This window comes from Pteropus alecto, unplaced genomic scaffold, assembly GCF_000325575.1.
Source record: "Pteropus alecto unplaced genomic scaffold, ASM32557v1 scaffold53, whole genome shotgun sequence".
Taxonomy (NCBI): domain Eukaryota; kingdom Metazoa; phylum Chordata; class Mammalia; order Chiroptera; family Pteropodidae; genus Pteropus; species Pteropus alecto.
In genome coordinates this window covers 699,454-725,034 of record NW_006434366.1, presented here as the reverse complement: position 1 = coordinate 725,034, position 25,581 = coordinate 699,454, and the positions used below count along the sequence as shown (strand labels likewise).

Genomic DNA, 25,581 nt, shown 5'->3' with positions numbered 1-25,581 from the left:
ATAAAGCAAGTCATTAAAGTGTTCATGGTATTCTAGATGGTAGAGATACAGGTGTTCACTGTAAAATTCTTTTAACTTTGCTGTGTGTTTGAAAATTTTTATAATAAGTTGTCAGAAATTTAACTTACATTCGATTCATCTGCTTTGGGTTTTTTCTTTTAAAAGGGCAACTTTAATTTGTAATATTCAGAATCTAAGGTTGATTTTGTACATTTTAAATGAAAGAGGCCAAGACTTGTATAAATATGATAAATTTTTGTGATATGTTAATTAAAAATAAAATTCTGTACTTTTTCTCTCTCTTGGATTCTAAATTACTACACAGAATTTCAGGCAAGCCCATTTACATCTTGTACTTTTTTTTTTCTGTGTAAAATGAATAGACATAATTCTGATATTTTTTATATTTTTATAGTGCCTTTCATCTGAGAAGTTCAAGGCACTTCGTAGAACTTCTGCCACACAGGCCGTGGGTCTTGCAGCACATTTGTAAGGTATGTAAATTGAAGCCTCTTCTTTCATTCTCCTTTCTCCCCGGAGTAGAGATTATTGTTGTATGTTATATATTAATATAAGTTTTAGGGAAATGTGCGTATATCACTATTAATGATTTTCCTCTCTACCAATCTTGAGATCTTTACCTTACTCTATAGCTTTTCTCTCTGGTCTTATTTTCCTAGCTCTATCTAAGATACTCCTCCAACTTCCTTTTTCTCTTCTAAGTGATACTTCTTCCTTAGTCAAAGATGTATTTCCTAACCTCTTTCTTAATCTTTAAGGAGATGGGCTCAGCATATTACATATTACTTCTCTTACTTGTTGACCTTCCCTCCCATCCTATTCCTGATGTTTTTCTTCTTTAAGTTTTCTTTTATTTTTTGATTGAGTAGTTTGGTCATCTTACAGTTTAGCCACAGCCTGTGCTGTGGACATATCTAATTATCAATAGAAAATGAGCCAGCTATAGAATGAGGAACAGGACAATCTTCTTACCAGAAGAGTCAGCAGTGGTACTGGCTTGGTAGAGAGCACTGTGAACAGCAGGTATAACAGCCCATCCAGCAGCTATTCAGAGATCTTAAACTGATTACAAATAAGGCAAATGGTATCTTAATTTAATGGACACCATGATAAATAGCCTAGTCTGGTACCATTTTGACCACCTTTTCTTAGGTCTGAGGGCACTCTGTGTATGGAAAAATGAACTGTTAAGGGGATTCTTATTTGATGAAATGGGCTACCTGGCAGTGAATGCATATGATGGTAGTGGTTTTGGTTGACTTTGAACTCCTCCTTGGCTTGGTGAGAGGAATGGCCAAATTAGCTTCTGCTTTTGTCATTCTTTCATTAAACCAGTAGTTACTATTGATATACAGTAGCTATTAATATGTCAGGTGCTGTTTTGGGACACAGCCGAAGAAAACAAAAAAGGTCCCTGCCCTCAGGGAGTTTTCTGTTCCTTTATAATATCTTTATTCCTAAAAAAATGAACATTTAGTTTGAACTGAGAAGTCTGTTTTGAATCATTACATCTGCTTTTTTCAGTATTACTGACAAGAAAGCACATCAGATGTTAATCACAAAAATATTAATAAGCCTGCTCATGGAGTTTTAATTTATTTTTCTGTAAGAAAATAACATTTACATGTTTATCGGTCTTTTGTTTTTAAATTTTTTAAAAAATTAAAGTATGATGAGAATATAATATTACAGTAGTTTCAGGTGTACAATATAGTGATTTGACATTTATATACCTTACGGTATGCTCACCACACTGTCTAGTAATCGTCTTTCACCGACCAAACTTATCACAATATTGTTGACTATATTCCCTTCACCTTTTTCACTCACCCTTTTACCCACTTCCCATCTGGCAGCCATCTGTTTTCTCTGTTTCTGTAAGTCTGTTTTTATTTTGTTCATTTTTTTTTGGAGTCCACATGTAAGTGAAATCATATAGTATTTGTTTTTCTCTTTGACTTAGTTAGCATAATACCCTCTAGGTCCATCCATGTTGTTGCAAATGGCAAGATTTCGTTCTTTTGTATCGCTGAGTGATATTCCACTGTATGTATATACTACATCTTCTTTATCCATTCATTTATTGATGGACACGTGGATTGTTTCCATATCTTGGTTGTTGTAAATAATGCTGCAATGAACATAGGGATGCATGGAGTTTTTTTATTATTATTTTTTTTTTTGGCGAAGCAACCCTTGGTTGACCTCACAGATTGCAAGGACCTTGTCAGCTTACAACCTCTTATTTATTTATTTTTTATGCCTACAGCACCTGGTCTTCTTAGGTGGTCTCCTATCCAATTACTAACCAGGCCTGACCCTGCTTAGCTTCCAAGATCAGACAGGATCAGGCTTGTTCAAGGTGGCATGGCTGTAGACTGGAATTTTTATTCTAGAAGAGAAGACTAATGATAGACAAGGAATAGGCTTGTCTTTTATAGATAATAGCAGGAAGGCTTGAATGGCTGGAGCCTAAAGAGCAAGAAGGAGGAGTAGAAGAAATAAAGTCTTATAGGTAGACAGGGGCCAGATCTTGTAAGAACTGTGAATTTAGGGTTTATTCAGAGTGCATTGGGAAGCCACTGAAAGGTTTTTATAGCAGGGGCTATTTGATTTATTTATATTTTGGATTGCTCTACAGAGAATAGACTATAAGAAGGCAAATATGGAAGTAGGAAGATCTAATGGAGACTCTTTAAATCCAATGATTGATGATGGTGGCTTAGATAGGAATGGTAACAGTGGAGGTGGTGGGATTCATGATGTACTGTAAAGGTGTGCTGATAGGTTTTGCTGATAAATTGGAGGATGTGGTTTCTTGAAATCCTGATCCATGGCCAGAGATTAGCCCAGTGCAACTGCTGGGCAAATGAGGACAGCTAGCCTAGCACCACTGGGCATGGTACTTTGTTGTTCCATAAAGCTTGAAATGGCTCCCTTAAGTCGCTTCAAGAAATTCATTAGGATAATTTTATTGATGCCTCCCTTATAAGAAGGCAGACTTTTCAAGATTGTTAATTTTTACTTTATTATGTTAAAAACAATAATAGTTATGCTTTTGGTATGTAGGTTTGCTTAAACCAGATTTTTTACCAGAAATGCTAATGGCCCTGTAATTACAAAGGACTTCTACCATAAAAGAGGTATATCTATCTCTTTGAAGTTATTTTGTTTTTCTGAGCCTCAGGACCTATCTAGAATAAAGATAACACCAATTAATAGGAATTTTAGATGAAATAATGTATGAAGAGCACACACACGGCTCAATGCATATTAGTTTATTCTCAGTGGAAATACTTGTTCTGACTCTGGTGGAGTCTTCAAGAGTATTTTTCAGGATATCAGTGCATTGTATTTATATAGTGACTGTTTACTTTCAGAGTAACAAATAAGGATTTTATTGGTAGGATGCTTAAAGTTACATGAATTTCTTTACTGTCACCTGACTAAATCAGAGAAACAACATGTTTGATATTTTCATTTTCTTATCTTTTGTTTCTTTAACTGTAGGAGTTAGTATGTTGGGCTTACGTCTTAGGATTTTATCATATTTATGAATGTTATTTATAAATGTTATTTATAATAACTTGATAACATGAGACCATGAAAATTACAAATGGCCTAAATTCATTCTTGGGTTGTAATAGTGACCCTGCCTTTATTTGACTCTAGGATCATTTAGTTCCACTCTTAATCATCAGTAAATATTAGCAACAGAGATGACATTCCCCATTAAATGGACAGAAAATAAGATGGTGGGTTGGAGATTTATTTCTTCTACTATTACCTGCTGCCACCACCTTTTATAACCTAATGATTCTTGAATGATTTCTAATCCATGCTAACTCTCATCCACACTGGTGTGTTGTAACTGTGGCTGAAGAGTCTTCAGTCATGAAGTCAGAAGCATTTATTGATCATATACCAGGCATATGCACACTTTGTCTTTGAGGTGTGTTTTTCATTAAGTTTTCCAATTTTACTAACCCTGCATCCTGACCATAGTTCCTAAATTGGAAGTCCCTAAAACTTATGAGAAATGTTCTGAACCACTTAGACATTTTAATAGTGGGCCTCCAAAAGTAATCTCCATATAAAAAGTGATGTTTTTTGTATTTTGTTTTTTTTACAAGAGGGACAAAAAATAGTTTTTTTATTTTCTGAAGCTCCTAGCTGCTCTGAAACAGAGACCTAATTCATTACTTTAAAACATTGTTTTGACTTTAAGCATATAGTTGAAAATCCTACTTTTGTTTTATGTACATTGTTATCTTTACCTTATTCACATGGCAGTTGTGTCCAAGTCTGAATGGTGCAGGTGAGTTGTTCTTCGGTACCTCTTCCATGGACTCGTAGAGCAAATGTGCCACTTTTCTGGTGTACTTTTACATGACCCTGTTATTTGTCATTTAGGTTTTGAGAGGCTAAGGAGGTACATTTAGGGTAGATATTTAATGTTGTAACAATAAAGTTTTTTGCTATGAGCTGATTTTATTACATGATTTGGCAGTTTTGTTAGAAATACTGTGTTTAGAATTTTTTTGTGGAAAAGTTCTTTTCTGGATGAAGTCTCTCGTTTAACTTTTCCAGTTATTCAGAAGGAAGCTCTGTTTATCTTTTGAACAACTTGAGTTCAGAAAAGGAAGGCAATAGAATATCCAAGGTAAGAGAATGAACTCTGGAGAGAGGCTGACAATTAAGTACTAGTTTTTACACTTGATAGCTTGTGACTGTGGGCAATAATGTGACCGCATTGTAACTCAGTTTCCTATTCTGTAGAATGGGGGTGATAATAGAGTGCTGTGAGGGTTCAGGGAGAAAAAAGCACTTAGCCCCAAGAGCCAGTCATGTAGCCCTTCAACTTTCACTATTCCAGTTATGTGTTGGAGTACCTAATAATCACACTTCTTTAATCTAATTTGGAAGTTTTTTTTGTATTTTGCCTTTTTTGGTGAGGATGGGGTTGAGAGTAGTGTCCTAAATTAAATTTTGGCGAAATACAACAAAACTCGCTATTGGATCCCTGACCTGATGCTTAGGAACAGTGTTTCCCAAACTTGGTATCCAGTTCCCAAAATTGGAGTCACATTGGGAGTTGTTTTTCTTTTTTTTAATCACCTTTATTGAGATATAATTTGCATACAATAAATACACCTATTTAAATGACAACTTGGTAAGTTTTAATATATACACCTGTGCAGTTGCCGCCTAATCAAGATACTGAACACATCCTTGGAAGACTTGAAAGTTTTTTATTTTCACTAGTTTTATTTTTTAAAATATATGCACTTTATTGTTTGTAAGACTGAAATTGTATAGCCACTGTAGGAAATAGTATGGCAGTTCCTCAAAAGATTAAAAATAGAACTACCACGTAACCCAGCCATTCCACTTCTGGGTTTATACCCCAAAGAATTGAAAGCAGGATCTCAAAGAGATATTTGTACACCGTTCATAGCAACATTATTCACATTAACTGAACTGTGAAGAGATGAATGGATAATGTATATACATACAATGAAATATTATTCAGCCTTAAAAAAGAAGGAAATTCTGCAATATGCTACAACATGCATGAATCTTGAGGACATGCTAACTGAAAAAAAGCCAGTCATAAAAAGATATATACAGTATAATTCTGCTTATATGAGGTACTTAGAGTAGCCAAATTTGTGAAGATAGAAAGTAAAATGATGGTGGTCAGTGGGAGGGGAAAATGGGAAATTAGTATTTAATGGGCATAGAGTTTGGTATTTACAAGGCGAAAAGTTAAGGGGGTGGATGGTGGTGATGGTTGCACAGCAGTGTGAATGTATTTAATACCGCTGAACTGTGTACTTAAAAATGGTTAAAATGGTAAGTTTTATGTTATGTATATTTTACTACAATTTTAAAAAAGGAAAAAATGCACTAGGTAAAAATAAAAACATTCAATAAGGTTTATAATAAAATATTTTTTAATCGCAGAGTTCAGTCCTCCTCTTCAGCCATTTAAAAAAAAATGAAGCACTGATACATGGTGCAACCTGAATGAACCTGGAAGCACTATGCTGACTGAAAAAAGCCAAGCACAAAAGTTCACATACTGTATGATTTCATTTATATGAAATATGTAGAATAGGTAAATCCATAGAGACAAAGCAAACTGATGGTTGCCAAGTGCTGGGGGGACTGGGGTTTGACTGCTTAGTGGTTATGGGTTTTCTTTTGTGGTGATGAAAATATTTTGGAACTAGATAGTTGGTGGTTGCACAACATTGTGAATGTACTAAATACATTGAAATTGTGTACTGTAAAAAGGTCAACTTTATTTTGTGAATGTCACCTCATTTAAAAAAGAAATAAAATTTTAAATAACTGTTCAGGCCCCACCCTGAAGAATTTTCAGTCTGCTAGTTGTGGAGCCTAGTGAGGAATAGAGATGTTTGTGCCAGAATGCAGGGTACCTGGCTGTGAATTGTTATTGCCGAAACACGTCAATGGGCTAGTAGGTAGCTTGGTAGGGCTACCTGTTGGTTCATTTTTCTCTGGTTGGGGGCAGTGTAGTGGAGAATTAGGCTGCACAGAGTCAAATCTTGATTCCGTGCATCTATTTATGGTTAACCTTGGATTATTGACATTTTGAGGTGGGTGATATGATGCTGTTATTCAGGAAGCCAGAAGGTATGTTACCTCGAGAATGTTTCTTGCTCTCACACCTCTCAAAGAAGAATTTAAGCCTGGGTGAGTCTTACTTGTCAGTATATTGGAGGCTTTGTTGTTCTCTTCTGCTTGCCTTAGGCCTGCTGTTTTGATCTCCAAGGGCCCTTGAACTGGCATCAGCCCTTGGCAACTGCTTGATCAAGATGGTCAAATAATGGCAGTACCAGGCTTAAGCTCATTATGAACAAATGGACAGATGGTAGTTTGGACCTTTTTGCCAGAGGTTTCCTATGTAGTCTGTAAACAAAATAAATGGCTTTATGTTTTCAATTTAATTTCCCTGCTGTTTAATGGTGTTTATCTTTTGTGCCAGGCACACAGTCTTGGGTGTGGATGAATGTGGAGTTGGACAGGTTCTGACCACCGTTTCGATATAGGGATTTTCTTCCTCTGACTTCATGAAGCAATATGTATCCTGTTCATTTTAGATGTATACTTTAACAAAGGAAAAAGCGAGGGAATGGAGGGTGTTGGAGAAGGGAGTGTGCTCTTGAGAAGTGTCTATTTCCTTTCAACCAGGTTTATGGTTTGAACAAATATATGATTCATGTTTGGTTGTTACTTTTAGGACTGTTTGGAGAAAAGGCTATATTTTGACTTTTATTTTCAATTTTATAGTCCTGATAGCTTTACTTCAAGAGGATGCATTGTAGGGTAACTTTTAACCTTTTGTAGGATTCATGTGTGTTTAGGTAGGGAAGATAGGGCTTTTGTAGAAAAATTGAGATCTTCAAATCATTGAAATAGTATTGTTGTGTTCTTGATAACTGTAGTGGTTGTCTTTCTTTTTTTTCTGTCTTACAGTGTCTGGGCCTTAAGCTTCTCTGTGTAATGATTGAGGTCTTTACTCCTAAAGGAATTTTGAGTTCTATCCTTCGAATTTGTTGCCTCACTTTAGGACTCTGGCCTGGCCTGAATGACATTTCCCTCCTTCATTTCTGAGCCTGATTTAAAGGGTTTTTGTCTCCTACATTCTTGTCAAAGGCTGAACCTCTTCTCACTCAAACATGTATTTTTCTAAATTGCTGTGAACTGAGCTACTGGCCACTTAGATTTGCAGAGTTGTCTAAAATAAGAGGAAATGAGTTCTAAGGGAGGTTCTGAGTTTTCACACTCCTTGTTACAGATAATTGAAGTTTCTGATTATATGAGAGAGTTCTATAAGGGTAAATTCTATAAGGGCGAGTTCTATAAGAGTGAATTCTTTAACTATTAAAAGCAAAGCAAAGTGACTTAGGAGGTAGACTTACCACTAATGTACACAACTGATCTTGTAACTGTTATCTTTTTTAAATCTGTGTGCAGTGAATTGGTTATATAAAGTTTTCTTGCTTCTGGAAATTTTATTTTAACACTTAACTATGGTATACTTGTGCCTGTACCTGTCCAACAGTAGAGAATAAGACATGATTTTTATGCTGATGGAGTTTGGCAGGAAGCACTTTGGAGGAGTGTAATCAGTGGGGCAGAGAGGAATGTTAGATTCTGGGGGAACCTAAGGGACCTGATCTAAGTTGGGAGCTCATGGAAGGCCTTGAGAGTGACTTAGCCTTAAGTATGAGGTTTTATCTAAGTGTGGGAAGGGCGAGTGGGGTACGTTCAAGGCAGAGGAAAGAAGAAATCATGGCTTAATAACCTGAGTTAATAAGATATTTTATTGTTTTGGCCGAGGGTGGTTGTATACTTTGGGTTTTATAATTTCATAAGTTAGTGTCTTGGGATTTATAGTTATTTTTTTAATCTGCTAAATGACATTTTGTACACAGATTTCATCCAAAATATTTTTGCACTGCTTGCCTTGACTCTGCTACCTATCGTAGAAACTGACACTGACAAACTCTAGGGTTGGATGGAAGTTTTTATGTATACTAGGATCTAGGATTGTTTTTCTTAATGAAATTCACAGGATTTTTATGTGTCTTAAAATTTCCTTAAATTTTCAAGTCTAGTTTCTTTTAAATTTTCAAGCTTTAAATTTTCAAGTTTAGTTTCTAAAAGACTAGACAACTTTTGCTTTTGTAATAGTCATCTCTACAATACTGATACCTTATTTGGAGAGAGAAATAAAAAAAAAAACATAAAATTCAACTGGATTACATAGTTGAGGCATATAGATGTCAACAGGATAAGTCTCATGAGCTTAATTTCTAATCTGTTGTGTCCACTGTGTTTAAAGTAATGAATGCTGGAAAAAGTAAAAATTAAGTCATGCCCAAAGCTATGCTGTAGTAGATGCTTTTATTTCATGAGTAGTTGAGAAATGGTAGGAAGCTTGCTGTAATCATCACTGTTTCTTTTGCATAATTAGTCCCTTTGAAGAATTATGAGGTAAAATTATAATTATCTCAAGTGTGCTGAATTAGTTATTTTTAAAGCTGTTATTATTTTATCTGCATGGAAATTTATTCATTATCTTTCCAAAATATTGTAAAGATCTTGATCCAGCAGAAGCAGCATAGTTATTTAGTAAAATTATTTCTGCTGTTTCTTGGCTGGAGAACTGTTTTGTGCTTGCTTATTATAAGGAATGTTTGGCTAATAAATGTCTGGATGATGCATTTATTATAACTTGGTAGCACAGTCTCAAACATCTTTGGCGACCCTTTATTTGCCAAAAATAAGCTAAAAATTGTGCAGAGACAGATTTACAGTGAGTCTAAGAAAGTATTGTGAAATTGTAGTCCCTAAACAAGTTAACAAAATTATTCATCTAGGAAAAAAAAGCAATCCCTAAAAATTAAAAAAAAAAAAAAATGAAATGAAAACAATTATTCGGCTAATTTAGGTTATGGAATTCTAATTACTGTCAGCCCTGCAGTTTAGCTTAAATACACACCATACTCAACCCCCAACTCAACCTAATTTAAAGCCTATTTTGTTTTAATTTCCCAAGAGAAATAGCAGGAGGGGCTTAGTCCACTTCTTTGAGATAACAGCGTGGTCATGAGTCATGGAAAAATCGGACTTCAGGGCATTAGAAAAGGTACTTTAGAAGTATTGAGAGGAGTGTGTGTAAAACAAATTGGCATTGAGTTAAGGCTTTTCATAATTGCTGTTCGGAAAGTTGTGAAAACCATTAACTTATTTGATGTCAAAGCCTGAACTGAATTAATGAAAGGTTGTTTAGTCTTTATTTTACTTAGTGTGAATATTCATTTATTTTATCAAAGAACTATTAACCTATTCGGTATGTTATAGAATATTTGGTAGGAAGTGCACCATATTAGCTTTCTAAAATCTGAAAAATTTGGAATTTGAAATATCTGACCCCAAGAATTGTGGGCCTATAGTTTTGGGCAGTGAGAGATAAGCTGAGTACTTATTGATTTATTTTTTAATAGGAAAGAAGAGGATGGGATGAAGTATGCATGGGATATTTACTTTGGAAAAATAATTTTTTGGAGTTTCATTTTAGGAAAACATTCTTTTCAGGTCAGGCCATATTATAAACTGCTCTTCAAATTCTGGACAGTTGGAATTTGAATGAGGGAGTTGTTGTTTGTCCAAAATAAGACTTAAATAATAATGACAAACATTTATTGAAAATCGATCTATATTCAGTATAGGTAAGCTCTTTTGGGGTAATATTTTAATCTAAATTCTTTTTGTGTAGTATTTAATCGTCACACCAACCTTATTTAGAAGGTTTTCTGTTCCTCACTTGACAGATAAGGAAACTGGTGGTTAAGGGGCACAAAACTAGTAAGTGATTGATAGAGCTCAGATTAACTCTTAAGTAGTGTAGTTCCTTTACAACTACTGTAAATGGCTTTCTACTCTGTTGCGACCTATAACTGAAATTAATTTCTAGTAAAACCTTGTACTTTAGCTAGTTTACTTGGGACCTGTCCATGTAATGAATATTTTTCATTTTATTGAGTAGTCCATATGGGAGATGCTGAGTGCTCATGAGATATACCCAGGATGGGACTCAGATTTTGAAAACCAAATGTAATGTTTGGTCAAGTGAGATTGGTGGTAGTGTTTTGGGTGGGAAGGGGAGGTGAATAAGAATCACCTGGAACTCTGAGAACATGTGTCAGCTGGCCCCTTCCAGAATTTGTCTATGGCATAGGGATTGGAGTTCATGTGATTGATTATACTTTCTTCCAACAGTGAATAATCACGATTATTCATAAGGTAAGATGACAGTGATGGAGATGCATAATTTTCAGGCCCTTTCTCTTCTACTTGAGAACACTCACTAGAATGCAAAGGAGAATGCTGTAGGCCTTAAAAACTCTTGGTCTTAAAAAACAGTTACTAGCTAGATTGGGAAAAGTTTCATTTTAGGAAAAACACTATATTCAGGTAACCTTGAATCTACTCTAATTTATGGGAGGAAAAAAGTTGTTTGCAATCTTCAGTACTTTAGTTAATAATCAGTTAATTTTAATCCCCATAATGAATCCCTTTATCATTGTTGAAAACTGCTGCTCTCTAAAATATTCCAAGAGTACTAATCCTTTTCTGAGGCTTTTGCCATATCTAAGGTGATAAGTCTTTTTTTCTCTCCACTTTATGTTGTTTTATATCTGAATGTAGGGACTAGGGAGTTTTATATACAGTAGTTTGTTACTTAGAAATCTTATTTCAAAAGTAGTAACTTCCTACTTGAAGAATGAGTCTAAGGCCAATCCTGAAAAGAAGGGAAGTAATTTAGAGGAAGTAAATTTGAAGGCTAATGTCTAATCTTAGTAACTTGAGCTTTTGGAAGTTTCTTTTCAAAATGTTAGAAAATTAACTCTTTTTTAAACTAACAGTTTTATCAGTTAACTTAGGAAAGCTAGGCTTATCTTTAATTTAGTCAATGAATACATTTATTCAGTGCTGTTTTTGACTCTGCTAGACATTGTAGAGAATATAGAAATGAAAATACAGCTGTTTTATTAAAGCTTACAAATACTAGTATCTAACATTTAATCGTTAGCTGTTATGTGCTGAGAATTACTTTCCTGTGTTAACTCATTTAATAATTATCACTATCCTGTGAAGGTAGGAACCATTATTTTCCCCATGTGTGCAGATGACTACATTGATACAGTGGCACAAAGGGGTTAAGTAACTTGCTCAAAGATTCACAGCTGCTTTGAACTCTAGTTCTCTCTACCAGGGCACACAGTATCAAGTGATGTAAGTTTATGTAGTTATTTGGGAAAGAGCACTGAGAGAGACCAAGTGCTATAGGAATTCAGAGGAAGAAAAATTTGTACTGGAGTAGCCAGGGAAGCCTTCTTAGGGAGGGTGTAACTCAGCCTTAAAAGAGATAAAAGGAGTGTTATGAGTGAGGGGAATCAGCCCTGGGCAGTGTTAAATTGTGCTTGAACACAGTCTCGTTTTATCTCCCTGTAGGGAAGAGGGGATAGACAGTGTGTAGTGTAAGGAGGTTGTATGGGGAAAAGGGCAGTATGCGAATGTAGCCCCAGAAGGTTAGAGCCCAAGATGGATCTTTGCATTTGCACTGCTTTGTCTCTTATTTTCTTTACCTAATAAACTGTGTAGATCTTTCTAAGTCAGTACATTTTAAAATTTATTAATCCTTTTCAAAACCATAATATGTCCATTCGGTAGATTCAGACAGTGCAAAAGGATATATGATCTGTAAAGGCAATCACGGTAAAGAGTTTCCTGTGTCTTTTTTGAAAGTGCATATCAGTGTTCCTTGTTCTTTGCTGAAGCCTTGTTCCATAGATCTGTACACCCCACTGTTACACAAAGGTATGACAGGGTACATACTCAGCATGTTTTTTCTTTTAATAATCTATCTTTGAGATCATTTGTTAACCATTTTTTTAATGGTTACATAGTATGTCATTGTATGGATGTATTCATAAGATACTTAACTAGTCCTCAGAAGGGACATATAGGTTGTTTCTTGTTTTTCGCTTTATAACGTCGTTATTGTTGAAGTGTTCATTTTTGAACATAAATGTTTGCATCCATGTGAGAATATATTTGTAGGATAAATTCTTGTAAATAGAATTACTAGTTCAAATGGTGCATGCAATTTAAATTCTAATAGCTGTTGCCAATGGCCCTACAAAGGAGTCGCTCCCTACACTAGTAATAGTGTGTTCTTTTTGTAACTTAATCCCTTTAATACTCAGATACTGAAATTCTTCAACCACATTATGCTTAAAATCCGTTGATCTTACTACCCTTTACTACCCCTCATCTTTTTCAGTTCCAACTTCTTTGAGTTCATAGGCCATCACTGTAATCACCCCTTTGTATATATTCTCAACTTTCTTCTTTCCATCTTATGTGGAAAAACCTTAGCCCTGGTTAAATCCAACTCTTCCCTTATTCTACGCCTGTAACTAAATGTAGTTGGAAAAAGAAAAAAAATATGCCAACTGAGCTCACTTTGAACTCATGACCCATACTTAACCTCAAAGATGGCATGTAGCAGTGCTCATCAGTCCACTAAGTTTTCTAAGTCTGTTACTTCTACCCTATGACCAACTGCAAGGATTTTCCCCTGTGTTGGTGGAGACCTTCTGATTGCTGGTTTATTTCCTCTTTAGCTAGTCATGTAATATGGATACTTTCTTTGAAACACCCTCTTCCTTTCTGGAACACTCATCATAGTGTTCTCACTGTTGTTTTCAAATATCTGTCTCCTTCGTGCTGGCCTCTTTCATGTTGCTTAGTCTCTACGGATAGACGCCTGTCCCCATTCCACAAACTTGAGGGCTTTGTTTTTCCGTGTAATGATAACTTGACTGGGCATTAATCTTTTCAACTAGTTGAGGAGGGAATGTGTGTAGGGTTAGGAAAAAGCCTCTTAGATTGGGCTCATTCCACCTCACCCTTTGATTAGGCTTCTCTCCCCGAGGGCACTCTCCTACCCTCACCGTGGTCTTCTCATCCTTGTACAGTTCACGTGCCAGCCATTTCACGTTCTGCTACCAAGGCTGTCTTTTTAAACCACAAATCTGATCATGTCATTCCATTGGCTTTCCCTTGCTTACAGAAAGAATACAGTTTGCTGTGCAGGACATTATAAATGCTTCAATCTAACCATTGCTTATCTTTCCAGCCCCATATTCCAGTAGCCTCCTCTCTGAATTCTTGTATTTAAGGTCATTTACTCAGGCTGTTCCCTCACATTAGAAAGTGTTTCTGAGCCACCATCACTCTACTGAATTCCTCCCAAGGAACTTGTCCTCATTCTGCAAGATGTCCAGGTCAGATGTTACCTTCTCTGAAGCCTTCTAGCACAATTGCTTACTTTTCTCTCTGTTCATACCAGAGAAGATAAGCTCCTGTTATAGTACTTAATGACACTGTTTTCTCTAAGAGCACCTTCCAGATAAAGCTGCTCTCTAGTAGCTAGAACAGGGAATGGCCCATAGAAAACCCTTGGTGTGTGTTAGATTGATTATCAGGGAGATAGAATTGAGAGGCCACTGGGCCTGGCTGGCATGGAGGTGTTCACCATTATATTGATGTGATGGGTGGAAGAGTGACTGACTGAGGAGGAAGCACAAAGGGTTGATGGGAGTGCCTGCCAGAAGTTATCTTTAAATGACCTGATATTTGCTGTAAATATTTTATAGAAAAATCTATAACATAAAATTAAGGGTATCTCTTCTTTGGAAGATCTTTTTAGCATGCAAAAAACCAGGACATTGAATAAGAATTCTGTGTCTGCCAAATAGCTGTGGGAGAATTGTTTAGGGTAGTCCTGTCCATTAGACTTTCTGTGATGATGGATGTGTTCTATATCTCCACTGTCCAGTATTATAGTCATATACAGCTGTTGCGCATTGGAAATGTGGTTGGTGTGACCAACTGCATCTTAAAATTTAAATTAATTAAAAAATTAAAATAGTCACATGTGACTGACTAGTGGCTACAGTGTTGGGCAGTGAAACCAGCAGCACCAGCTTTGCGAGTGAATGCAGCCCAGACATTCCGTCTCTTGTGTTCATGTTTCAAGTAATGACTCTGCTCTCCCGAATATATCTTTTCACTATTTTAAAATTCCAATTTATAACTGTCGTTGACATCTTTGGCTTTCTCTCTGCTTATGAATAAATTTAGGTATGAAGGAAGTCTTCATCTTGTAAATATGAAACTCTGCACCCATTAAATACTAACTTCCCATTCTCTCCCCCTGACCACCACCATTTTACTTTCTATCTTTGCGATTTTGACTACTCTTAAGTACCTCGTATAAGCAGAATTATACAGTATGTATCTTTATGCTGGCTTTTTATCACTTAGCATGTTCTCAAGGTTTATGCATGTGATAGCATATTACAGGGTTTCCTTCCTTTTTAAGGTTGAATAATATTTCACCATATGTATATACCAAATTTATTCATTTGTCTCTCCATGAACCCTTGGGTTGCTTCCACATTTTAGCTATTGTGAATAATGCCGCTCTAAAGGGTATATACATATCTCTTTGAGACTCTGCTTTTCAGTTCTTTTGAGTACATACTCAGCTGGAATTGCTGGTTCATATGGTAATTCCAGTTTTAATATTTTGAAGAGCTTCTCTACTGTTTTCCATAGTGGCTGTGCCATTTTACATTCCTACCAACACTTGTTGCCTGTTATTTTAATAGTAGCTATCCTATTGGGTGTGAGGTGGTATCTCATCGTAGTTTAGGTATGCATTTCTCTATTAGAGATGTCAGTCATCTTTTTATGTGCTTATTGGCCATTTGTATTTCTTGGAGAGATATCTATTCAAGTCCTTTGCCCATTTTTGAATCAGATTTTGTTTCGTTGTTGAGTTTTAGGAGTTCTCTATGTATTCTGAATATTAATCCCTTATCCAGATACATGATTTGCTAATATTTTCTCTCATTCCCTAGGTTGTCTTTTTACTTCCTTGATGGTGTCTTTTAAAAAGCACAGAGTTTTTAATTTTGATGAACTTAAATTTACCTTTTATTGACTTTGCTTTTGATGTCACATCCAAGAAATCATTGCTAAATCCAATGACAAGAAGATTTTCCCCCAGTGGTTTTCCTTTTAAGTTTAGGTCTTTTATCATTTTGAATTAATTTTGTTTATTATACAAGGTAAGAGTCTAAATTATTTTGCTACTGGATATCTAATTTCCGAGCACTGTTTATTGAAAAGACTGTTCTTTCCCCTATAGAATAGTCTTGGCTCCTTGTCAAAAATTGGCTGATTTTATATGTGAAGGTTTATTTTTCTGTGTACTATTTCATTTGTCAATATGTCTGTCTTATTACCAATACCACATTGTTTTGATTTACTACTGTAGCTTTGTAATAAGTTTTGAAATTAGGAAGTCTGCTGACTTAATTTTTGTTTCTTAGATTGTTTTGGGTATTTAGGGTTCCGTGAAATCCCATATAAATTTTGGGATGAGTTTTTCCATTTCTTGGTGGGGGGGGAACCACTGTTGATATTTTGATAAGCATTGCATTTATTCTGTAGATCACTTTGTATAGTGTCATCTTAATATTAAGTATTTCAGTCTACGGCCATGCCACCCTAAACAAGCCTAGTCACATCTGATCTCGGAAACTGAGCAGGGTCAGGCCTGGTTAATACTTGGACGGGAGACCACTTAGGAAGACCAGGTGCTGTAGGCATAAAAACTAAAAAAAATAAGGGATTGTAAGCTGACAGGGTCCTTGCAGTCTGTGAGGAAAACCAAGGTTGCCTCGCCTAAAAAAATAATAATAAGGATTTCGGTCCGTGAACACAAGATCTCATTTCATTTATGTCTTTAATTCTTTTCATCAGTGTTTTGTAGCTTCAGTATTCAAGTCTTTGGGATCCTTGGTTAAATTATTCCTAAGTATTTATTTTTTTAGATGCTAATTTTTTTCCTTTTGGAGTTATCACAAGCGTATGGAATTATAATTGATTTTTATATGTTGGTTTTATATCCTGGAGCTTTTGTTGAATTAATTTATTAACTCTAATAATGTTTGTGGATTCTTTAGGGTTTCCTATTCCCATCAACAATGCACAAAGGTTTCAGTTTCTCCACATCTTTGCCAACAATTGTTATTTATTTTTTTAATAATAGCCATCCTAATGGGTTTTATCTTTTTTTAATGTATGCATTTACAGCTATCAATTTCCCTCAGTCCCCCTTTTCATTGGCAATCATCAGAATGTTCTCTGTCTATGAATTTATTTGTTCATTTTTTTGTTTTTTTAAATTCCACATATAAGTAAAATCATATATTTGATTTATTTCACTTAGCATAATACCTTCTAGTTCCATCCACGTTATTGCGGATAGAAAGATTTTATTCTTTTTTTTTTTTTATGGCTGAGTAATATTCCATTGTGTGCATGTACTATTTTATCCATTCATCTATTGATGAACACATAGGTTGCTTCTGTATCTCGGCTATTGTAAATAATGCTACAGTGCACGTATGGATGCATATGTCCTTTTAAGAGACTTATTTCAGATTGAAAAACACAGACTGAATGTAAAGAGATGGAAAAAGATATTTCGTGAAAATGGAAACAAAAAAAAGTTGGGGTGGCAGTATTTATACCCAACAAAATAGACTTTAAAACGGCTGTAACAAGAGACAAAAAAGGACCCAGTAATTCTAGTATCTGGAGACACCCAAAACACTAATCTTGTAACCTTTTTAGATTTAAAGTCTTAATTTGTCTGACAATAATACAGCCATTCAACTGTCAACTGATGATTATTTCTGCCTGTTAGGAATATTGCGGTGACAGATCTTGCACATGTGTTTGGTATACTTCTTTACTAAATATTTTTGTGGCTTTAGACCAAAGAGAATGTTCTGCTTTAGTACATAACTACTAAACAATTTTGCAAAGTAGTCATATACTCCCAGCAGCAATAAATACATGTTCCAGTTGCTTCCCATCTAACAACACTTTTTAAATTTTAGCCAGGCTGGTGGGTACGTAGCAATATCTCATTGGAGTTTTAATTTGCATGTCTCTGATAACTAACAGTGTTAAACATCTTTTCCTGTGTTTATTGGCTATTTTAGAAAGCTGTTTTTGTGAGAAAGGATTCCTTTGGACTAAGAAATTCAGTCCTATTTTCAGAGACATTGTAATACTCAGAATTATCCCTGGATACCTGGTGGATGGGTGTTTCATTTTACTCCTGTAGTAAAGCTATACACGTACACTAAATCAAAGGTTCTCAAAGTTTAGCATGTATCAAGATCACCTGGAGGACTTGTTTAAATCCAAATTAATGGACCCACCCCCAGAAGTTCTGATTCAGTAGGTCTGTGGTGAGGGCTGATCATTTGCATTTCTATCAAGTTCTCAGACAGATATCACTAGTTTGGGAATCACTTTGAGAACCACTGACTAGAAAACAGGTTCTTAAGGAAACAGCAGCTAGTCCAAGTGTCATGGCTAGATATTTGCCTTAATAGGATTATTTTGTTAATTGAAAACTGATGATTAAAGGATTAAAAATATAGGACATTAAATCAGTCTTTAGTGCCTTACAATATTTGCTTTTGGTCCAGTGAGCAGTTATTTTTAATTTCCAATCCAATTTAATCTAGGAAGACTTTAGAATATTATATCCTGAACTCTAGGCTAAACGAACAGCTTCAGTGAACAGCTCTAGAAAGCCTTCTAAAAGCTATTCAGACAAATGTAAGTCAACATCATGGTCACACAAAACACAAGGAAATCACTAAAGACTGCTATATGAAATGGAGAGAACTGAATGCTAATGCATGGTTGTGGTTTACCTAACCTACCCAAGCACATGTAGCAGCCACTCTAGCAGCTGAGGTGTCTGATGGACAGACTACTCCCACGCTGTGCAGCCAGATAAGGCAGGCAGGAATGTAAAGTAAATAGGCTGTAGTCAACACAGGATATCCTTAGACTTGTAAAAAGTAGTGTGAAAAGGGCTGGCCGCCAGTTATCAGTCTGAAGCTCAGAGAGCCTCAACCCTTTGCTTGGTATTTGTCTGCCAGTGAGAGTAAACAGACTTAAACACTAGAACAAGAGTTGATGACTTCACAGCAACTCAGACATACTTCCTCTGGTATGTAAATGACGCTCTAAAAAGAATGTACAAAAAAAATCATGAAAGTCTAGAAAACAAACTGGGAAAAATGTGAAATACAAGTTTTTAAGACCATAAGACTTCTGATCAAATACATCAAATACTTGTTTAAGGAGAAACAGTTCAGAATAATCAATCACTCTAAATTATAGATTAATTAATTGATTTTTCACAATGTTACCAAGGTTTGCATGGGTAGGCAAAGGAGAAAGGGGGCACTAAAAGCTGCAGGATTGCTTCTTGACATTTGAGAGAAAGAGAGGAGGGCAAGACAGTGGAGTAGGAATATAAACTCGAAGAGATTTCTTATTATTGTTAGTTAAGTGCCCAGTTCTACCTCTTACTGGCTAGCCGTGTGACCTTGAACAAGTTAGCCTTTCTGTGTTCCAGTTGTCTTATCTGTAAAACGAGAATGTTAGGCTCTGTCTAATAGAAGTTATGAAGATTAAATGTGTTAAAGTAAAATTTATGACAGCATTATGTGTATATTTGTTATAAAGTGATGGGAGATGAGCCTTCCCTACATTTAACTAAATGCCCATGGTTTTAGGTATAAGAAAAGATAAAAAGGAAGCTGCGGGGGAGGAGGGTTGCCCCGCCCCCCCCAAAAAACCTAAACTAAATAAATAGACATCTGTGTTCATGGATGGAAGATTTAAGATTGTAAAGTGGCAGTACTCCTCATATTGATCTATAGATTCAATGCAATCTTTATCAGAATCCCAGCTGGCTTCTTTGTAGAAATTGACAAGCCGCTCCTAAAATTTATATGGAAATCCGAGGAACCCTGAATAATCCAAACAATCTTGAAACAGTACACAGTTGGAGGATTCACACCTCCTGATTTCAAAACTTACTGCAAACCAACAGTAATCAAGACAGTGTGGTACAGGCATAAAGACAAACATACAGATAGATCACTGGAATAAAATTGAGAATAAGCCCTCACATCTAGGGTCAGTTTTCTTTTTACAAGTTTACTAAGACCATTCAATGGATGTAGAATATTCTTCAACAAATAATGTGAGGATGACTAATCCCTACATGATAGAATAATGAAGTTGGACCCTTACTTTATACCATGTATAAAAATTTACCCAAAATAGATCAAAAGCCTAAATGTAAGACTTAAATCTATACAACTCTTAGAAAAAGGCATAGGCTTTTCATGACCTTGGATTTGGCAATGGTTTCTTAGTTATGACACCAAAATCATCAGCAACCAAGGAAAAATAGATTAAATTGTACTTCATCAAAATTAAAAACTTATGTGCTTCAAAGTACACCATCAAGAGAGTGAAAAGAAACATCCCAATGGGCAATGGATTTAAATAGACATTTCTCTAAAGAAGATATACAAATGGCCAATGAGCACATGAAAAGATACTCAACATCATTAGTCATTAGGAAAATGCAAATCAAAACCACATGAGATACCACTTCACACCCACTCGAATGGCTATAATTTAAAATATAGAAAATAACAATTGTTAGCAAGGATGTGGAGTAATTGGAAACTTTGTAATCTCTGGTGGGAATGTAAAATGGTGCACCTCTTGTGGGAAACATTTTGTCAGTTCTTCAGAAAGCAAAACATAGAATTGCCCAACAGTTCCACTCCTAGGCACAGACATACCTCAGAAATATCGTGGATTTAGTTCCAGACCACCTAAATAAAGAGAAGTATTGAAATAAGTGAATATTGTAATAAAGCAAGTCATATGAATTTTTGGTTTCCCAGTGCATATAAAAGTAATGTTTGTACTATACTGTAATCTATTAAGTATACATTGTATCTAAACAAAACAAAACAATATACATACCTTAATTAAAAAGTACTTTATTGGTAAGAATGCTAGCCATTATCTAAGCCTTCAGTGAGCCAGTAATGTTTCTGCTGGTAAAGATTCTTACCCTCCATTTGTAAAAAACACAGTATCTGCAAAGTGCAATAGAAATGAGGTATGTCTATATATACTCAAAGGAATTGAAGGCAGAAACTTGAACAGATACTTGTATTCCAGTGTTCATTGCAGCATTACTACAGCAGCCAAAAGATAGAAGCATTCCCAAGTACCATCAACAGATAAATGGACAAATGCGATATATCCACAAAGTGGAATATCATTCAGTCATAAAAAGGAATGAAATTTAATACATGATACAACATAGATGAACCTTAAAGATTATGCTGAGTGAAATAAGCCAACACAAAATGACAAATGTTGTGTGATTCTTTTTGTATGAGGTACCTAGAATAGGCAAATTTATCAACAGAAAGTAGGTGAGAGTTTACCAGGGGCCAAGGGGAGAGGGGATGGGGTGTTATTGCTTAATGGTAAGTTTCTCCTTAGAGAGCGAAAAGGCCCAACATTGTGAATATAGTTAATGCCACTAGATTATTGTAAAGGGAAAAACACTCTGTTACAATACGGTTTCACGTCTGACACATCTGATCACCAACTTTGGGGGGTCCCCCCACACCAAGCAATTCTGTGACACTAGCTAGTGTCCTACAATTCAGTTTTGACACTATCTACCTGGAGTTAGCATCAGATTCCAGAGGTTAAGTCCTACAACTGTCTACTTCAAATGCCAGTAGCAAGTTCAGAACGTTACCTCTGCTTACTGACTGGATATGAATCCCAGGTCCACAGCCCCCTCCTGGAGTTGAATTAAGTTGCTAAAGCCACTCACAGAACTCAGGAAAACATTTTACTTACAAGATTACAAGTTTATTATAAAGGGATACAGCCAGATGCATATGGCAAAATATGTGGACAGAAATGCAGAGCTTCCATGCCCTCTCTGGGTGCATCACTCTCAGCACCTCTGTGTGTCCACTAATCTGGAAGCTCTGAGAACCCACCCTTTAGGGGTTTTTGGAGGCTTCATTACATGGGCCTGATAGATTAAGTCATTGGCTGTTGGTGATTAATTCAACGGTCAGCCCCTCTTCCGTGCCCAAGGGGCCAGGATGCTGAAAGTTCCAGCCCTCTAATCACATGGTTGGTTCCCCTGGCAACCAGCCCCCATCCCTAGGGAGTTTTCTGAAGTCACCTCATTAACATAAACTCAGGTGTGGTTGAAAAGAGCTTTGTTATGAATAATAACAAGATGCTCCTTTCACTTTGATCACCCTGGAGCTATTTCAGGAACTGGAATTATTTGAGGACAAAAGACCAAATATTGTAATGAAAAATTCTCCCATTGTTCATATTGCTTAGGAAATTACAAGGGTTTTTAGGAGCTGTGTGCCAGGAACAGGGATGAAGTCCAAGTACATGTTTCTTATTTTAAATCACAACATCAAATTGTACATTTAAAAATGTTTAAGATGGCAAGTTTTGTTATATTTTATTACAACTTTTAAAAAGTAATAATGTAGTATTCCTGGAACCATTGAATTGTATACTTTCCCCATCTTTATTGAGATACAGTTGACATAATGTGTAAGTTTATATACAAAGTGTCGATTTGATACACTTATGTTGTAAGATCACCACCATTGTATTAGCTAACACTTCCATCACATCATTCCATTTCTTTTTGTGGTCAGAACATTTAAGATTTACTCCCCACCCCCCAATAAAAAAAAATTTACTCCCTCAGTAACTTTAAAGTATACAATACATTATTAACCGTAACTACTATACTGTACATTAGATCCCATGAATTGTATACTTTAAATGGGTAAATTATGTGATATGTAAATTATGTTTAAATAAAGCTATTTTTTAAGAGCATATACACACTTTAATAGAATAGCTTCTTTTTACGTGTTGCCCCCTCCAACCCATGTGTCCAGTTAGAAGTCTCACATGGATGTTAGTGTTTCCACATGTTGCTGAGTAGACTTGGCCTAGTTTACTCGCAGAAATTTAGGCTAATGGAGTTTGAGTATGATCAATTTGTAGGCTTCTTTGGCAATGAGAAAATCCATTGTTGTCTATTTCAATTACATGAGTTACATTTCAGTAGCTGCTCTAAAAACAGGTGGAAACTGTATACCTTAGGCCAGAATGGTTTTTCATCTTGAAAATTAATGTATTTTAATAACATACTGGCCTCACACTCAATAAAATCTAGTAAATCTATACTGCTTTTCCCATTGGTAAAATGGGAATGAGTGATAATCATGCATGCCTCTGGAAGTTCAGGATCAAATCAGCCCTTATCAAGTGCATTGTGATATACCAGCATAAGGTCTCATGGTGGCTTATGAAGGTCCATGCAGTTTGTTAGGGTCTGTTGTAGTATAGCAGAATTGAAACTTCTGACATTCTTTATATCATTATTAAAGAGAATACCAGAAGAATGATTAGCATGTAGGGTGTTTTTTGAAGAAGTTTTATGTCAGGTAATAAGGTGAGGCATAAATGGAGTTGAGAGCCACAGTCAGCCTGTCAGTAGCAGTAGGCGTCACTATCAGATGTGGCAGTGAAGTGTATCTTGTAGCTGCCATGGTTGTCCTCCAAAACCCACATCTGTGATGGAGCGAGTGAGGCATGTGCCTCAGAAAGTGCTTCATCATCATTGCCAGCAGAGGAAGTCACCCTGAAAAGGCATTGCTTTTGGCCATGACAACCAGGGTTTGCACATCACACCAAAAAAAACATTCTTACCCTCTGTGCTCGCTGCCGTTCAAGAGAGGATGTTTATGTCCAGACAGCCATTATTTCCTCTTGTGGAAGGAACAAGGTGGTTTCCAGAAGGATGACCTCTTACCATTCGTTCCCAGCTGTGCTCAGCAGCAGGGCTAGGCCTGTCCTCCTGAGTTCCAGTTAGGAGACTATCTTTGGTAAGGTTAGTCTTTGGACAAAACAAAGTTTCCTGCTTTTTTAATAGAAACCTTTAAATAACAGCAATTTTTAATTTTGTGTTTTAACCACCAGATCATCGAATACCAGCCACAGACAGCCACCCATATGACATTGTTGAGTTCACCCAGTTGCTGGAACTTAAAGCATCAAGCATTCTGGACATAGAGCTAGAAGGGCTTATTGACTTTTTTTTTTTTTTGGTGTGGTTATCAGTAACTTTGTTAGTGGGGGTCTGCTGGGAAGACTGGGCTTTCATACTGCCTATGGAGTAGTAACTGTTACCAAGGCAAGGCACCGGAGGGAGGCAAGGCAGACTCAACATCCAGGTCCGGGTCACCTTCGTTTCTCATTGTTCTTGTGGTTGATTTTGAGAGGTTACCACTGGAACTGCATGTGTTCCCTTCCAGGGAATTTTCCTGATCTTGTAAATCAGAGAGCAGGCCTGGGCCTGAATACTTGGTACACTTAAGAAAAGGCATCTTTGCTGTGGTGCTACCTGTCTTTTCTGGCAGCATTTTACAGAGATGTCCTTGCCTCTGAAGAGTCCAGCTGTAATACAGTTTTGGTAGGAAATATGTGCTTACAATTGGAGGCTTTTGAGAGGCAGATAGCAAACATCATATACGGTATATCAGATCTAAAGAGGGGAAGCTGGAATGTTGAAACTCCAAAAACATCCCTAGTAAGTCAGGCAAAAGTAGCTTCAGGCTGACATACTTTGGTAGTCTGTTTTTTCAAAGGAATGTCATGGAAATTCTCTCCTGAGTATAGCACATATCTAGGTACAAATAGTATTTCATGCTGAAGTCCTTTTCATTATTTCTGTTCTTAGCCTGTGGTAGTTTGATTGGAATTTCAGTTTTCTAATTCTTTACTGTTCCATGTCTAATTGCAAGTTTCCTATCTGCTGAGTCCTTTGTTTCAAGAAAAGATTGATCAGAGAAGGCCAAGGACTCAGGTTTTTTGTCAGTATTTTTGGGAAACACACCCCCTCTTTGGGCTTTTGTTCCTCTCTCTCTGCATGGATCCCATTTGGCATGTCCTTGCCACATTAATGCAACTGGGAGTAGTGCTCTAAGCTGGATAGGCTAAGCCGGAAGTGGTTCCTGTCTTGGAGGAGCTTCCATTCCAGGAACAGGCGAGTCAAGCATGCAGAAATGTAACTGACTGCTGCTACCTCACACAGAGTAGGATGCCTGGTAAAAGGGGTTGAATTGAGGTGAATAAGGACCAGAAGAGGTCCAAAGCCCCACGTGGAGGCAGCATTTGATTTTGGGGTTTAGAAAGTATAGGACCAGAAATAGGCTTTGGAATGGAAGGATATAACTTGAATTGGACAGGTGAAGTGTTTTCTTCTGGGGAAATGGTAGACATTTTCAAAGCAGGCATTGCTTTGAGGTGAAGTGAAAAAAGTTTTACAAGGCAAGTTAATGGAACCAGGTATGTGGTAAGGAATGAAGAGAAGGTGAGAAGGAAAAATAGGTTGCTGTTCGAATTTTAGAGGACCCCAAAGGTAGGGCTGAGGTATCTTAACCTACTTTGGGCATTGAGGACCTTCTGAAGGCCTTTGAACAAAGGTGTGATGAACTGAAGCCCAGGCATAGGAATGGAGAGTGTTTGGCTGCAGCAGGCAGGATAGAAGGGAAGGGAAGTAAGGGAAGTTGGATTTTTGCTTTTTTCCAGGTAGGCGGTATTACAGACTTCAACTGGAATGATGACTATAGTGATGAAAAGGGGGTAGGATGTGAAAGTGAGACCCACAAAGAGGTAGAATTCCCCAGAACTTGACAGTGTTCATACTGTGAAGAACAAAGGAAGTAGGAGAATCATTTAACCTCGGGGTTTCTACACTCAGCTGAGTATATCAGGATTGTCATTTTGTTTTTACCACCGAGATTGAGGGAACTAGGAAGAGAAGATTTGGCAGGTTGGGTTGATGACTTGGAGACACTGAATTTGACATGCACCGAGTTAGACGTATGTTGGGCGTTTGAGAGC

General features: G+C 36.5%; 1 protein-coding gene and 1 pseudogene across 1 annotated transcript in view; one reads left to right on the top strand and one right to left on the bottom strand.

The window, feature by feature from the left end:
* Positions 1-395: 395 nt before the first annotated feature.
* The window catches only part of RHOA (ras homolog family member A), a 37,168-nt gene continuing 11,982 nt past the window's right edge, over positions 396-25,581 (top strand). The window contains exon 1 of the mRNA XM_006909092.3: positions 396-494. The gene's annotated coding sequence lies outside the window, so the exon portion shown is untranslated. The remainder of the gene's footprint in view (positions 495-25,581) is intronic.
* LOC112477546 lies at positions 2,282-2,400 on the bottom strand (annotated as a pseudogene).